Here is a 15554-nt window from a genome sequence, read left to right as displayed (position 1 = left end):
CTGCTAGGCAAAAGTGTGAGTCTAACTATTTCCATCATAACTCTTAAAATACTTGGAATTTTTCTTCTCCGTTTCTTCCGTTTTCAACTGCACCTCGACATCTTCGAAATGGCATGAATTTGAATCAATTCCGAGCTGAATTGAGTCAGTTATGGTCAATCAATCGGAGGTAGGTCTGTAAACAGCTAGACCAAAGTGCCAGTCTAACTATTTCATCCTTCACTCTCAAAATACTTAGCTTTTTTCATCTCCGTTTCTTCCGTTTTGAACTACACTTCGACTCCCTCGAAATGGATCAAATTTTAATGAATTCCGAGTTGAATTGAGTGAGTTATGGTCATTCAATCGGAGGTAGGTCTGTAAACTGCTAGGCAAAAGTGTGATTCTAACTATTTCCATCATAACTCTTAAAATACTTGGACTTTTTCATCACCGTTTATTCCATTTTCAACTACACTTCGACATCTTCGAAATGACATAAATTTGAATCAATTCCGAGTTTAATTGAGTGAGTTATCGTCAATCAATTGGAGGTAGGTCAGTAAACTACTAGACCAAAGTGCGAGTCTAACTATTTTCACTATCACGCTCAAAATACTTAGCTTTTTTATCTCCGTTTCTTCCGTTTTAAACTACACTTCGACTCCTTCGAAATGAAACAAATTTAAACGAATTACGAGTTTAATTTAGTGAGTTATGGTCATTCATTCGAAGGTAGGTCTGTAAACTACTAGGCGAAAGCGTGAGTCTAACTATTTCCATCATAACTCTTAAAATACTTGGAGTTTTTCATCTCCGTTTCTTACGTTTTCAACTACACTTCCACTCCTTCGAAATGGAATAAATTTTAAAGAATTCCGAGTTGAATTGAGTGAGTTATGGTCAATCAATCGGAGGTAGGTCTGTAAACAGCTAGACCAAAGTACGAGACTAACTCTTTCCACCATAACTCTCAAAATACTAAGCTTTTTTCATTTCTGTTTCTTTCGTTTTGAACTACACTTCGACTCCTTCGAAATGGATCAAATTTGAATGAATTCCGAGTTGAATTGAGTGAGTTATGGTCAATCAATCGGAGATAGGTTTGTAAACTGCTAGGCGAAAGCGCGAGTCTAACTATTTCCATCATAACTCTCACAATACTTGGAGTTTTTCATCTCCATTTCTTCCGTTTTCAACTACACTTCCACTCCTTCGAAATGGCACAAATTTCAATGAATTCCGAGGTGAATTGAGTGAGTTATGGTCAATCAATCGGAGGTAGGTCTGTAAACTGCTAGACGAAAGCGAGAGTCTAACTATTTCCATCATAACTCGCAAAATACTTGGAGTTTTTCATCTCCGTTTCTTCCGTTTTAAACTACACTTCGACTCCTTCGAAATGGAACAAATTTCAATGAAGTCCGAGTTGAATTGAGTGAGTTATGGTCATTGGGTCGGAGGTAGGTCTGTAAACTGCTAGACCAAAGCGCGAGTCTAACTATTTCCATGATAACTCTCAAAATACATGGAGTTTTTCATCTCCGTTTCTTCCGTTTTAAACAACGCTTCGACTCCTTCGAAATGAAACAAATTTCAATGAATTCCTAGTTGAATTGAGTGAGTTATGGTCAATCAATCGGATGTAGGTCTGTAAACTGCTAGGCGAAAGCGCGAGTCTAACTATTTCCATCATAACTCTTACAATACTTGGATTTTTTCATCTCCGTTTCTTCCGTTTTCAACTACACTTCCACTCCTTCGAACTGGAATAAATTTCAAAGAATTCCGAGTTGAATTGAGTGAGTTATGGTCAATCAATCAGAGGTAGGTCTGTAAACAGCTAGACCAAAGTACGAGTGTAACTATTTCCACCATAACTCTCAAAATACTAAGCTTTTTTCATCTCCGTTTCTTTCGTTTTGAACTACACTTCGACTCCTTCGAAATGGATCAAATTTGAATGAATTCCGAGTTGAATTGAGTGAGTTATGGTCAATCAATCGGAGGTAGGTTTGTAAACTGCTAGGCGAAAGCGCGAGTCTTACTATTTCCATCATAACTCTCACAATACTTGGAGTTTTTCATCTCCATTTCTTCCGTTTTCAACTACACTTCCACTCCTTCGAAATGGCACAAATTTCAATGAATTCCGAGGTTAATTGAGTGAGTTATGGTCAATCAATCAGTGGTAGGTATGTAAACTGCTAGATGAAAGCGAGAGTCTAACTATTTCCATCATAACTCGCAAAATACTTGGAGTTTTTCATCTCCGTTTCTTCCGTTTTAAACTAGACTTCGACTCCTTCGAAATGGAACAAATTTCAATGAAGTCCGAGTTGAATTGAGTGAGTTTTGGTCATTGAGTCGGAGGTAGGTCTGTAAACTGCTAGACCAAAGCGCGAGTCTAACTATTTCCATGATAACTCTCAAAATACATTGAGTTTTTCATCTCCATTTCTTCCGTTTTAAACAACCCTTGGACTCCTTCGAAATGGAACAAATTTCAATGAATTACGAGTTGAATTGAGTGAGTTATGGTCAATCAATCGGAGGTAGGTCTGTAAACTGCTGTACCAAAGCGCCTGTCTAACTATTTCAATCATAACTCTCAAAATACTTAGAGCTTTTCATCTCTGTTTCTTCCGTCTTAAACTACACTTCGACTCCTTCGAAATGGAAGAAATTTTAATGAATTCCGAGTTGAATTGAGTGAATTATAGTCATTCAATCGGAGGTAGGTCTGTAAACTACTATACTCAAGCGCGAGTCTAATTATTTCCATCAAAACTCTCAAAATACTCTTCCGTTGTAAACTACACTTCGATACCTTGGAAATGGAACAAATTTCAAATAACTCCAAGTTAAATTGAGTGAGTTATCGTCAATCAATCGGAGGTAGGTCAGTAAACTACTAGACCAAAGTGCGAGTCGAACTATTTTCACTATCACGCTCAAAATACTTGGCTTTTTTATCTCCGTTTCTTCTATTTTAAACTACACTTCGACTCCTTCGAAATGGAACAAATTTAAACGAATTCCGAGTTTAATTTAGTGAGTTATAGTCATTCATTCGAAGGTAGGTCTGTAAACTGCTAGGCGAAAGCGCGAGTCTAACTATTTCCATCATAACTCTTAAAATACTTGGAGTTTTTCATCTCCGTTTCTTCTGTTTTCAACTACACTTCGACATTTTTGAAATGGCATGAATTTGAATCAATTCCGAGTTGAATTGAGTGAGATATGGTCAATCAATCGGAGGTAGGTTTGTAAACTACTAGACCGAAGTGCGAGTCTAACTATTTTCACCCTAACTCTCAAAATACTTAGCTTTTTTCGTCTTCGTTTCTTCCGTTTCAAACTACACATCGACTCCTTCGAAATGGAATAAATTTCAATGAATTCTGAGTTGAATTGAGTGAGTTATGGTCAATTAATCGGAGGTAGGTCTGTAAACTGCTAGGCGAAAGCGCGAGTCTTACAATTTCCATCATAACTCTTAAAATACTTGGAATTTTTCTTCTCCGTTTCTTCCGTTTTCAACTACACTTCGACATCTTCGAAATGGCATTGATTTGAATCAATTCCGAGTTTAATTGAGTGAGATATCGTCAATCTATCGGAAGTAGGTCTGTAAACTGATAGACCAAAGTGCGAGTTTAACTATTTTGACCGTAATTCTCAAAATACTTGGTTTTTTTCATCTTCGTTTCTTCCGTTTTAGACTACACTTCGACTCCTTCGAAATGAAAAAAATTTCAATGAATTCCGAGTTGAATTGAGTGAGTTATGGTCAATCAATCGGAGGTAGGTCTGTAAACTGCTAGACCAAAGTGCGAGACTAACTATTTCCACCGTAACTTTCAAAATACTTGGCTTTTTTCGTCTTAGTTTCTTCCGTTTTAGACTACACTTCGGCTCCTTCGAAATGGAATAAATTTCAATGAATTCCGAGTTGAATTGAGTGAGTAATGGTCATTTAATCGGAGGTAGGTCTGTAAACTGCTAGGCGAATGCGCGAGTCTAACTATTTCCATCAAAACTCTTAAAATACGTGGACTTTTTCATCACCGTTTATTACGTTTTCAACTACACTTCGAGATCTTCGAAATGGCATAAATTTGAATCAATTCCGAGTTGAATTGAGTGAGTTATGGTCAATCAATCGGAGGTAAGTCTGTAAACTGCTAAACCAAAGTGCGAGACTAACTATTTCCACCGTAACTTTCAAAATAGATGGCCTTTTTCGTCTTAGTTTCTTCCGTTTTAGACTACACTTCGACTCCTTCGAAATTGAACAAATTTCAATGAATTTCGAGTTGAATTGGGTGAGTTATGGTCATTCAATCGGAGGTAGGTCTGTAAACTGCTAGGCAAAAGTGTGAGTCTAACTATTTCCATCATAACTCTTAAAATACTTGGAATTTTTCTTCTCCGTTTCTTCCGTTTTCAACTGCACCTCGACATCTTCGAAATGGCATGAATTTGAATCAATTCCGAGCTGAATTGAGTCAGTTATGGTCAATCAATCGGAGGTAGGTCTGTAACAGCTAGACCAAAGTGCCAGTCTAACTATTTCATCCTTCACTCTCAAAATACTTAGCTTTTTTCATCTCCGTTTCTTCCGTTTTGAACTACACTTCGACTCCCTCGAAATAGATCAAATTTTAATGAATTCCGAGTTGAATTGAGTGAGTTATGGTCATTCAATCGGAGGTAGGTCTGTAAACTGCTAGGCAAAAGTGTGATTCTAACTATTTCCATCATAACTCTTAAAATACTTGGACTTTTTCATCACCGTTTATTCCATTTTCAACTACACTTCGACATCTTCGAAATGACATAAATTTGAATCAATTCCGAGTTGAATTGAGTGAGTTATCGTCAATCAATTGGAGGTAGGTCAGTAAACTACTAGACCAAAGTGCGAGTCTAACTATTTTCACTATCACGCTCAAAATACTTAGCTTTTTTATCTCCGTTTCTTCCGTTTTAAACTACACTTCGACTCCTTCGAAATGGAACAAATTTAAACGAATTACGAGTTTAATTTAGTGAGTTATGGTCATTCATTCGAAGGTAGGTCTGTAAACTACTAGGCGAAAGCGCGAGTCTAACTATTTCCATCATAACTTTTAAAATACTTGGAGTTTTTCATCTCCGTTTCTTCCGTTTTCAACTGCACTTCGACATCTTCGAAATGGCATGAATTTGAATCAATTCCGAGTTGAATTTAGTGAGATATGGTCAATCAATCGGATGTAGGTTTGTAAACTACTAGACCGAAGTGCGAGTCTAACTATTTTTACCCTAACTCTCAAAATCCTTGGCTTTTTTCGTCTTCGTTTCTTCCGTTTCAAACTACACTTCGACTCCTTCGAAATGAAATAAATTTCAATGAATTCCGAGTTGAATTGAGTGAGTTATGGTCATTCAATCGGAGGTAAGCCTTTAAACTGCTAGGCAAAAGTGTGAGTCAAACTATTTCCATCGTAACTCTTAAAATACTTGGATTTTTTCATCTCCGTTTCTTCCGTTTTCAACTACACTTCGACATCTTCGAAATGGCATGAATTTGAATCAATTCCGAGTTGAATTGAGTGAGTTATGGTAAATCAATCGGAGGTAGGTCTGTAAACTGCTAAACCAAAGTGCGAGACTAACTATTTCCACCGTAACTTTCAAAATAGTTGGCTTTTTTCGTGTTAGTTTCTTCCGTTTTAGACTACACTTCGACTCCTTCGAAATGAAAAAAATTTCAATGAATTCCGAGTTGAATTGAGTGAGTTATGGTCATTCAATCGGAGGTAGGTCTGTAAACTGCTAGGCAAAAGTGTGAGTCTAACTATTTCCATCATAACTCTTAAAATACTTGGAATTTTTCTTCTCCGTTTCTTCCGTTTTCAACTGCACTTCGACATCTTCGAAATGGCATGAATTTGAATCAATTCTGAGTTGAATTGACTGAGTTATGGTCGATCAATCGGAGGTAGGTCTGTAAACTCTTAGACCGAAGTGCGAGTCTAACTATTTTCACCCTAACTCTCAAAATACTTGGCTTTTTTCATCTTCGTTTCTTCCGTTTCAAACTACACTTCGACTCCTTCGAAATGGAACAAATTTCAATGAATTCCGAGTTTAATTGAGTGAGTTATGGTCAATCAATCGGAGGTATGTCGGTAAACTGCTAGGCGAAAGCGCGAGTCTAACTATTTCCGTCATAACTCTCAAAATACATGAAGTTTTTCATCTCAGTTTCTTCCGTCTTAAACTACACTTCGACTCCTTCGAAATGGCTGAAATTTCAATGAATTCCTAGTTGAATTGAGTGAATTATGGTCATTCAATCGGAGGTAGGTCTGTAAACTACTAGACCAAAGTGCGAGTCTAACTATTTCCATCAAAACACTCAAAATACTCTTCCGTTGTAAACTACACTTCGATACCTTCGAAATGGAACAAATTTCAAAGAAGTCCAAGTTGAATTGAGTGAGTTATCGTTAATCAATCGGAGGTAGGTTAATAAACTACTAGACCAAAGTGCGAGTCTAACTATTTTCACTATCACGCTCAAAATACTTAGCTTTTTTATCTCCGTTTCTTCCCGTTTTAAACTACACTTCGACTCCTTCGAAATGGAACAAATTTAAACGAATTACGAGTTTAATTTAGTGAGTTATGGTCATTCATTCGAAGGTAGGTCTGTAAACTGCTAGGCGAAAGCGCGAGTCTAACTATTTCCATCATAACTCTTAAAATACTTGGAATTTTTCATCTCCGTTTCTTCCGTTTTCAACTACACTTCGACATCTTCGAAATGGCATGAATTTGAATAAATTCCGAGTTGAATTGAGTGAGATATGGTCAATCAATCGGAGGTAGGTTTGTAAATGAAATACTCAAGAGGGGGGGTGAATTGAATTTAACTCAATATTAGGCCTTTTGAAAATTATCTATAAACCCTAATTGGAATTTTTCTTCACTTAAATAAATATTTGGTTAGTGCAAATATAATTGAAAGAACAAAGTGAAATGCCAAACCAAAACAATAATGGAAATGCAAGAGTGAGAAATTGACACACCGATATATAGTGGTTCGGCCAACGGCCTACTCCACTCTACTCAAGGTCGCACTTGAGGGATTCCACTATAGGAGACCTCCACGATGCCCGGCTCCGAGGCGGTTACAAATCCAAGGGATATTAAACAAGGATGCCCTTACACCTTTACAAAGACTCTCCTTCTCCGCCGAGTTCTAAGCGGTTGCTCTCTAGGGAATTAAAAAGGGAATGCCCTAGCCACCTACACTAGATTTGAAAGAGAATAGCTTGGCTTCTTCTTGAAAGCTTGATGCTCTTTGTAGACCCTTGATTGCTCTTCAAAGATGGTGATTTGCAAGTGAAAGCACTACTATATCCAAACTCAAAAGATTCACAAGTGAAAGGCAAGTTTGGGATGAAAAACAAAAACTCAAGCTAAAATGGATTGCAAATGTTTTTGATGCTTAAGGATGTTTTTCAAAGATCAAGAAGGAGTGAAAAACTTCTCTACATGTTGTATATATAACCACACCAAAGAATATGACCGTTTGGGGGTGGTAATATAAAAAACCAAAGATTAATTTGAATCCCAACGGCTATTTTTTAGTCTGTCGCGAGGTTCTCGGAGTTCCGAGAACCATTCTCGGAGTTCCGAGAATTCTCGGAGTTCCGAGAAATATTCTCGGAGTTCCGAGACAACGGCCAGAAGAAATAAAATTTCTACTGGACCATTTCTCGGAGTTCCGAGAAAGTGTCCAGATGCTACTGGACCTTTTCTCGGAGTTCCGAGGGAACTCTCGGAGTTCCGAGCTCGGAGCTCCGAGAAAAATTCTCGGAGTTCCGAGAAGCCTAAAAATCCGCACTTTTTGATTTTTATTGCAAATTTGATTTTTAGCTTTTGGAACTCAACTCCTATGGTTATTTTGGAATGTTTATGAGGGTCCCAACATGTTGGTCCACCACATAACCATTCACTAATCCATTTTAAGTTCTTAAGTGTTCTTTGAAAACCAAGTTGAAAGCACTTTGAAAACGTTTTGCCTTGACTTGAAAATCTAAAGAGAAAGGATGTACAATGATACCTATGCAATCTTCAACTTCTCTTTAGTCTTGGTCTTCAATTGATCTTCCATCTTGTGTATGCTTTGCTTGAGAGATGAGGTGAGCTTCACTTAGCTCCTTTGACTCTTGTATGGGATATCTCCAAGCATGACCATGTTGTGTGTTGGTTTCTTCAATGATCAATCCTATCTTAAACACAACACTTCAAAGCAAATTGATTAGTATTCAAAAACACAATCAATTATGTTTAGAATCATCAAAACAAGATAGGAGAGTAGACCCTTGGGCTTACAATCTCCCCCTTTTTGATGATGACAAACAAAATTGATTATGAGGTGTGTGTGGAGTGACATAGTAGGCAAGTGAATACTAGAACTCCCCCTCAATATATGCACACATATAAATGATACAAGTTATAAGCAAGTGGTGCATATAGTCAATTGAATAGATAATCAATTTCAAACTTCTCCCCCTTTTGTCATCGACAGAAAGGGTGTAAAAAAAATAGGAGTGGATAACTCCCCCTGAATCAATGCTTATGGTATAAAATTATATAACCAAGTAATGCACATATACCTGTTCATGATCGAGATGTTGACATATGTCAAGATGTTAGGTATTTTAATTAAAGTGAAGATACCTCTCCAACTTAGAAAAACTAAGAAGGCTAAGAATATCAATTGAGTGATTTTTAAGATTAAAAATTTGACATCTCATTCATGCAGATACTACCAAACAAAGATTATATATATAAATACTATATAGATAAGCTGGTTAAAGGCACAAAGTATTTATTTGGCAATTTCTTTGATTTGATCCGCACTCCATATGTTTAAGGCACTTCGGATATAGCAAATTCTATCATCACTAAGGGGTTTTGTAAAGATATCCGCTAATTGTTCTTCAGTGTTGATATATTTTAAGCAAATATCCCCTTTTTGTGAGTGATCTCTGATGAAGTGGTGCCTAATCTCAATGTGTTTTGTTCTTGAGTGTTGTATGGGGTTCTTTGTTAAGCTTATAGCACTAGTATTGTCACATTGGATGAGAATATTATCCATTTTGATTGCATAGTCCATCAATGTGCTTTTCATCCATAGGACTTGAGCACAGCAAGCTCCAGCTGCCACATATTCTGCTTCTGTTGTGGACAGAGCTACTGAATTTTGCTTCTTGCTAAACCATGAAACAAGTGATTTACCCAAGAATTGGCAAGTCCCACTAGTGCTTTTCCTATCTACTCTACATCCAGCAAAGTCTGCATCTGAATATCCGATGAGAGTGAAGGAAGATGATCTTTCATACCACAGTCCTAGACTTTGGGTTCCTTTTAAGTACTTGAAGATCTTCTTAACTGCCGATAGGTGAGATTCTTTAGGATCCGATTGAAATCGAGCACAGAGACAGACAGTAAACATAATGTCTGGTCTGCTGGCTGTCAAATAGAGCAAACTACCTATCATACCCCTATACAATTTCTTATCCACAGATTTGCCAAATTCATCTTTTTCTAGCTTAGCAGTAGTACTCATGGGAATTCTTGATGTCTTACTGCTATCCATGCCATACTTCTTTAATAACTCCTTTGTATATTTTTCTTGATTTAAAAATATTCCATTTTTGTATTGTTTAATTTGGAGTCCTAAGAAGTAGGTTAACTCTCCCATCATGCTCATTTCAAATTCATTTTTCATTAAGGTTGCAAATTCATCACACAATTTTTGATTAGTTGAGCCACAGATGGTATCATCCACATAGATTTGGACAAGGAGGATATCATGATTTTCTCTTTTGATAAATAAGGTTTTATCCACCTTTCCCATCTCGAATCCCTTTTCAACTAAGAAAGTGCAAAGCCTCTCATACCAAGCTCTAGGAGCTTGCTTTAATCCATATAAAGCTTTATCAAGCCTGAAGACATGATTTGGATGTTTGAAGTCTTCAAAACCTGGAGGTTGCTCAACATACACTTCCTCTTGGATATAGCCATTTAGGAAGGCACTTTTGACATCCATTTGATATAGTTTAAATCCTTTATGAGATGCATATGCCAAAAGTATCCTAATAGCCTCCATACGGGCAACAGGAGCAAATGTCTCATCATAATCTATCCCTTCCTCCTGATTGTACCCTTGGGCTACAAGCCTAGCTTTATTCCTAGTGATAATTCCATTTTCATCCAATTTATTTCTATACACCCATCTCGTGCCAATGACTGGATGATCACTAGGTCTAGGTACTAGCCTCCATACCTTGTTCCTTTCGAATTGACTCAACTCTTCTTGCATGGCCATCAACCAATATTCATCCTTTTCTGCTTCCTTGATGGATTTTGGTTCTAATTCGGATAGGAATGCCAAATTATTGCTCACACTACGATAGTATGATCTAGTTCTTACTGGCAATGTGGCATCACCTAAGATTTGGGATTCAGGATGATCAACCAATGTTCTCCTATCCCTAGGTAATGAGGCATCATCTTCATTTTCTACTTCCTCACTAGGTGGTGTATGACTAGTAGATGCATGAGGAGGAGCACTCAATTTTGGAAAAAGATGTTCAACGGGTTCATCCTCATCATGTGGCATTTCTTGAGGTGTTGGCTCTCTTTCATCAAATGTCACATGCATGGATTCTTCTACTACTAGGGTTCTCCTATTAAATACTCTATATGCTTTGCTATGAGAAGAATACCCTAAGAATATTCCATCATCCGACTTCTTATCAAATTTATGTAAATTATCTCTAATGTTCAAAATGAAGCATTTACATCCAAACACTCTAAAATAGCTTATATTTGGTTTCAAGTTTTTCCAAAGCTCATAAGGTGTTTTCTTAGAGATTGGCCTTAAGTATACCCTGTTTATGATATAGCAAGCGGTGCTAACCGCTTCCGCCCAAAAATATCTAGGGAGATCATTTTCATGCAACATTGTTCTAGCCATTTCTTGGAGAGTTCGATTCTTTCTTTCTACTACTCCATTTTGTTGAGGTGTTCTAGGTGCGGAAAAATTATGTTTAATGCCATGTTCATTACAGTAAGTGTCAAAGTGTACATTTTCAAATTCCGTTCCATGATCACTTCTAATGTGGGAGATGGCAACACCTTTTTCATTTTGAATTTGATTGCATAATGTTAGGAAGTTTTCATAAGTTTCATCTTTATGTCCTAGAAATATGACCCATGTGAATCGTGAGTAGTCATCAACAACTACAAACACGTACCTCTTTCCACCTAGGCTACTAGTCTTCATTGGTCCAAAAAGATCCATATGAAGTAGCTCCAAAGGGTAGGAAGTTGAAATCATATTTTTAGGTGCAAAAGAGCTTTTCAATTGTTTTCCTAATTGACAAGTTCTACAAATGTGATCCTTGATGAATTTGAACTTAGGCAATCCTCTAACACTTTCTTTTGAGGAGAGGGTCGAAATGAGATCCATTCCGGCATGACCCAACCTCCTATGCCATAGCCAAGAATCCTCACTAATGGCATTTAGACAAGTCACTTTTTGGAGTCTAAGATCATCTAGTCCAATTGTATAAATGTTATTGTCTCTAGACCCTATGAATTTTACTTCTCCATTTATCTTATTTTTAACAATGCATTTGTCGGGATTGAAAACAACTTCAAAACCATTATCACATAATTGACTAATGCTAATAAGATTATGGGACAAGCCATCAACAAAGAGTACATCATGTATGGGAGAGGTAGAGTTACCTATGGTGCCTTCACCTTTGACTTTTCCTTTCTTGTCATCTCCAAAGGTAACTTCTCCACCATCCTTGAGTGATAGGGATGCGAATTGAGTGAGATCTCCGGTCATGTGTCTAGAGCATCCACTATCAAGGTACCATGTGTTCCTCTTGTTGTGGCTTTTAAGGCATACCTACATAGGAATAGGCAAGTGAGATCCCTTAGGTACCCAAATCTTCCTAATCTTGCTATGTTCATTTGTTTTCACTTTAGAGTTCAATTTGATCTTATCTTGTTTAGCATGCAAGCAAGCAACTTTATAATGACCTAACAATCCACAATAAAAGCAAATTTTGGTACTACTAGAGGAGGTCTTTTCAAGTTTGTTTTTATAGTTAGATATTGTGGTATTCCATCTATGTCCAAGTCCACTTTTGTCACTTGACATTCTTTGAAGATTTACAAGTTTATCCAATTTTAATGAACTATTTTCAAATTTTTCAAAGAGTTTCTTGAGTTCATCATATTCAAAAGATAGTTTACCGTTTTCATGCTTTAGTTTGTTATTTTCAATGGAAAGATTTTGTCGATTTTCATTCAAAGTCTTAATGGTAGCATTTAGCTCATGAATCTCTACTTTGCATTTTTCATTTTCATTATCTAAGAATTCATGATCCTTTTTTAACCAACCAAATTCTTTTGTCATGTTAGCAAGAGAATTTTCAAGTGATGCAATTTTATCAAATTGAATTTCAAGTTCATCATTTGCACTTTGTAAGGAATCTAAAACTTCTTGTAAGATAATGACATCATTTAAAGTGTTTACCTCATTGTTGTCATTTGTTGAGGCCATGAAGCACACATTTCTTGCTAATAGGCAATCTTCCCCATCATTTTGTTCGCCTTCGCTTTCAATCTCCTCATCCCATGTGGCGGACATTCCTTTCTTGCCTTCTCTTCTCTTGAAGCGGTTGTTTGAAGTAGGTTCATTGTTGAGTGGACAATCCGGGCGAATGTGTCCAAGCTTCTTGCAACCGTAACATCGGGGTTGAGAAGATCCATCACCAACTTCTTCTTTCTTCTTGAATGGAGGATTGGTCCTTCTATTTCTCATGCCTCCCATGTTTCTTTGCAAGAACTTGATCCTTCTTGTTAGGAGAGCTACTTCATCCTCGATGTCTTCCTTTGCATCTTCACTTTCACCTACATTACACGCAAAAGCAATTCCTTTTCCTTTTTCGATTTTAGTTTCGATTTCGGGTGCTTTTGTTTTGAAAATCATTTCATGTGTGATCAAGGACCCTATAAGTTCATCTAGGTTCAAAGTGTTCATGTCCTTGGCTTCGGTGATTGCGGAGGTTTTGGATTCCCAAGACAAAGGTAGGGACCTAAGAATTTTAGTTACTAAATCTCTATTGGAAAATTGTTTTCCAAGTCCCCTTAATCCATTTACAAGGTTGGTGAATCTAGTGTACATGTCGGCAATTGTTTCATCGGGTGTCATTTGAAAAAGTTCGTATTGCCGAAAAATATGGTTCATTTTAGATTCTTTAACTTGATTGGTTCCTTCATGGGTGACTTCTAGAGTGTCCCAAATTTCCTTAGCCGAATTCAAATTTGATACTCTATTGAATTCTCCGGGAGATAGAGCACAAATTTGAATTCCGAGTTGAATTGAGTGAGTTATGGTCATTCAATCGGAGGTAAGCCTTTAAACTGCTAGGCAAAAGTGTGAGTCAAACTATTTCCATCGTAACTCTTAAAATACTTGGATTTTTTCATCTCCGTTTCTTCCGTTTTCAACTACACTTCGACATCTTCGAAATGGCATGAATTTGAATCAATTCCGAGTTGAATTGAGTGAGTTATGGTAAATCAATCGGAGGTAGGTCTGTAAACTGCTAAACCAAAGTGCGAGACTAACTATTTCCACCGTAACTTTCAAAATAGTTGGCTTTTTTCGTGTTAGTTTCTTCCGTTTTAGACTACACTTCGACTCCTTCGAAATGAAAAAAATTTCAATGAATTCCGAGTTGAATTGAGTGAGTTATGGTCATTCAATCGGAGGTAGGTCTGTAAACTGCTAGGCAAAAGTGTGAGTCTAACTATTTCCATCATAACTCTTAAAATACTTGGAATTTTTCTTCTCCGTTTCTTCCGTTTTCAACTGCACTTCGACATCTTCGAAATGGCATGAATTTGAATCAATTCTGAGTTGAATTGACTGAGTTATGGTCGATCAATCGGAGGTAGGTCTGTAAACTCTTAGACCGAAGTGCGAGTCTAACTATTTTCACCCTAACTCTCAAAATACTTGGCTTTTTTCATCTTCGTTTCTTCCGTTTCAAACTACACTTCGACTCCTTCGAAATGGAACAAATTTCAATGAATTCCGAGTTTAATTGAGTGAGTTATGGTCAATCAATCGGAGGTATGTCGGTAAACTGCTAGGCGAAAGCGCGAGTCTAACTATTTCCGTCATAACTCTCAAAATACATGAAGTTTTTCATCTCAGTTTCTTCCGTCTTAAACTACACTTCGACTCCTTCGAAATGGCTGAAATTTCAATGAATTCCTAGTTGAATTGAGTGAATTATGGTCATTCAATCGGAGGTAGGTCTGTAAACTACTAGACCAAAGTGCGAGTCTAACTATTTCCATCAAAACACTCAAAATACTCTTCCGTTGTAAACTACACTTCGATACCTTCGAAATGGAACAAATTTCAAAGAAGTCCAAGTTGAATTGAGTGAGTTATCGTTAATCAATCGGAGGTAGGTTAATAAACTACTAGACCAAAGTGCGAGTCTAACTATTTTCACTATCACGCTCAAAATACTTAGCTTTTTTATCTCCGTTTCTTCCCGTTTTAAACTACACTTCGACTCCTTCGAAATGGAACAAATTTAAACGAATTACGAGTTTAATTTAGTGAGTTATGGTCATTCATTCGAAGGTAGGTCTGTAAACTGCTAGGCGAAAGCGCGAGTCTAACTATTTCCATCATAACTCTTAAAATACTTGGAATTTTTCATCTCCGTTTCTTCCGTTTTCAACTACACTTCGACATCTTCGAAATGGCATGAATTTGAATAAATTCCGAGTTGAATTGAGTGAGATATGGTCAATCAATCGGAGGTAGGTTTGTAAATGAAATACTCAAGAGGGGGGGTGAATTGAATTTAACTCAATATTAGGCCTTTTGAAAATTATCTATAAACCCTAATTGGAATTTTTCTTCACTTAAATAAATATTTGGTTAGTGCAAATATAATTGAAAGAACAAAGTGAAATGCCAAACCAAAACAATAATGGAAATGCAAGAGTGAGAAATTGACACACCGATATATAGTGGTTCGGCCAACGGCCTACTCCACTCTACTCAAGGTCGCACTTGAGGGATTCCACTATAGGAGACCTCCACGATGCCCGGCTCCGAGGCGGTTACAAATCCAAGGGATATTAAACAAGGATGCCCTTACACCTTTACAAAGACTCTCCTTCTCCGCCGAGTTCTAAGCGGTTGCTCTCTAGGGAATTAAAAAGGGAATGCCCTAGCCACCTACACTAGATTTGAAAGAGAATAGCTTGGCTTCTTCTTGAAAGCTTGATGCTCTTTGTAGACCCTTGATTGCTCTTCAAAGATGGTGATTTGCAAGTGAAAGCACTACTATATCCAAACTCAAAAGATTCACAAGTGAAAGGCAAGTTTGGGATGAAAAACAAAAACTCAAGCTAAAATGGATTGCAAATGTTTTTGATGCTTAAGGATGTTT

Source organism: Tasmannia lanceolata, unplaced genomic scaffold (assembly GCF_043159265.1).
Source record: "Tasmannia lanceolata isolate RefF3 unplaced genomic scaffold, GAP_Taslan_0.1 ptg000015l, whole genome shotgun sequence".
NCBI classification, from domain to species: Eukaryota; Viridiplantae; Streptophyta; class Magnoliopsida; order Canellales; family Winteraceae; genus Tasmannia; species Tasmannia lanceolata.
The sequence above is the reverse complement of the archived record's forward strand: the minus strand, read 5'-3'. Positions refer to the sequence as shown.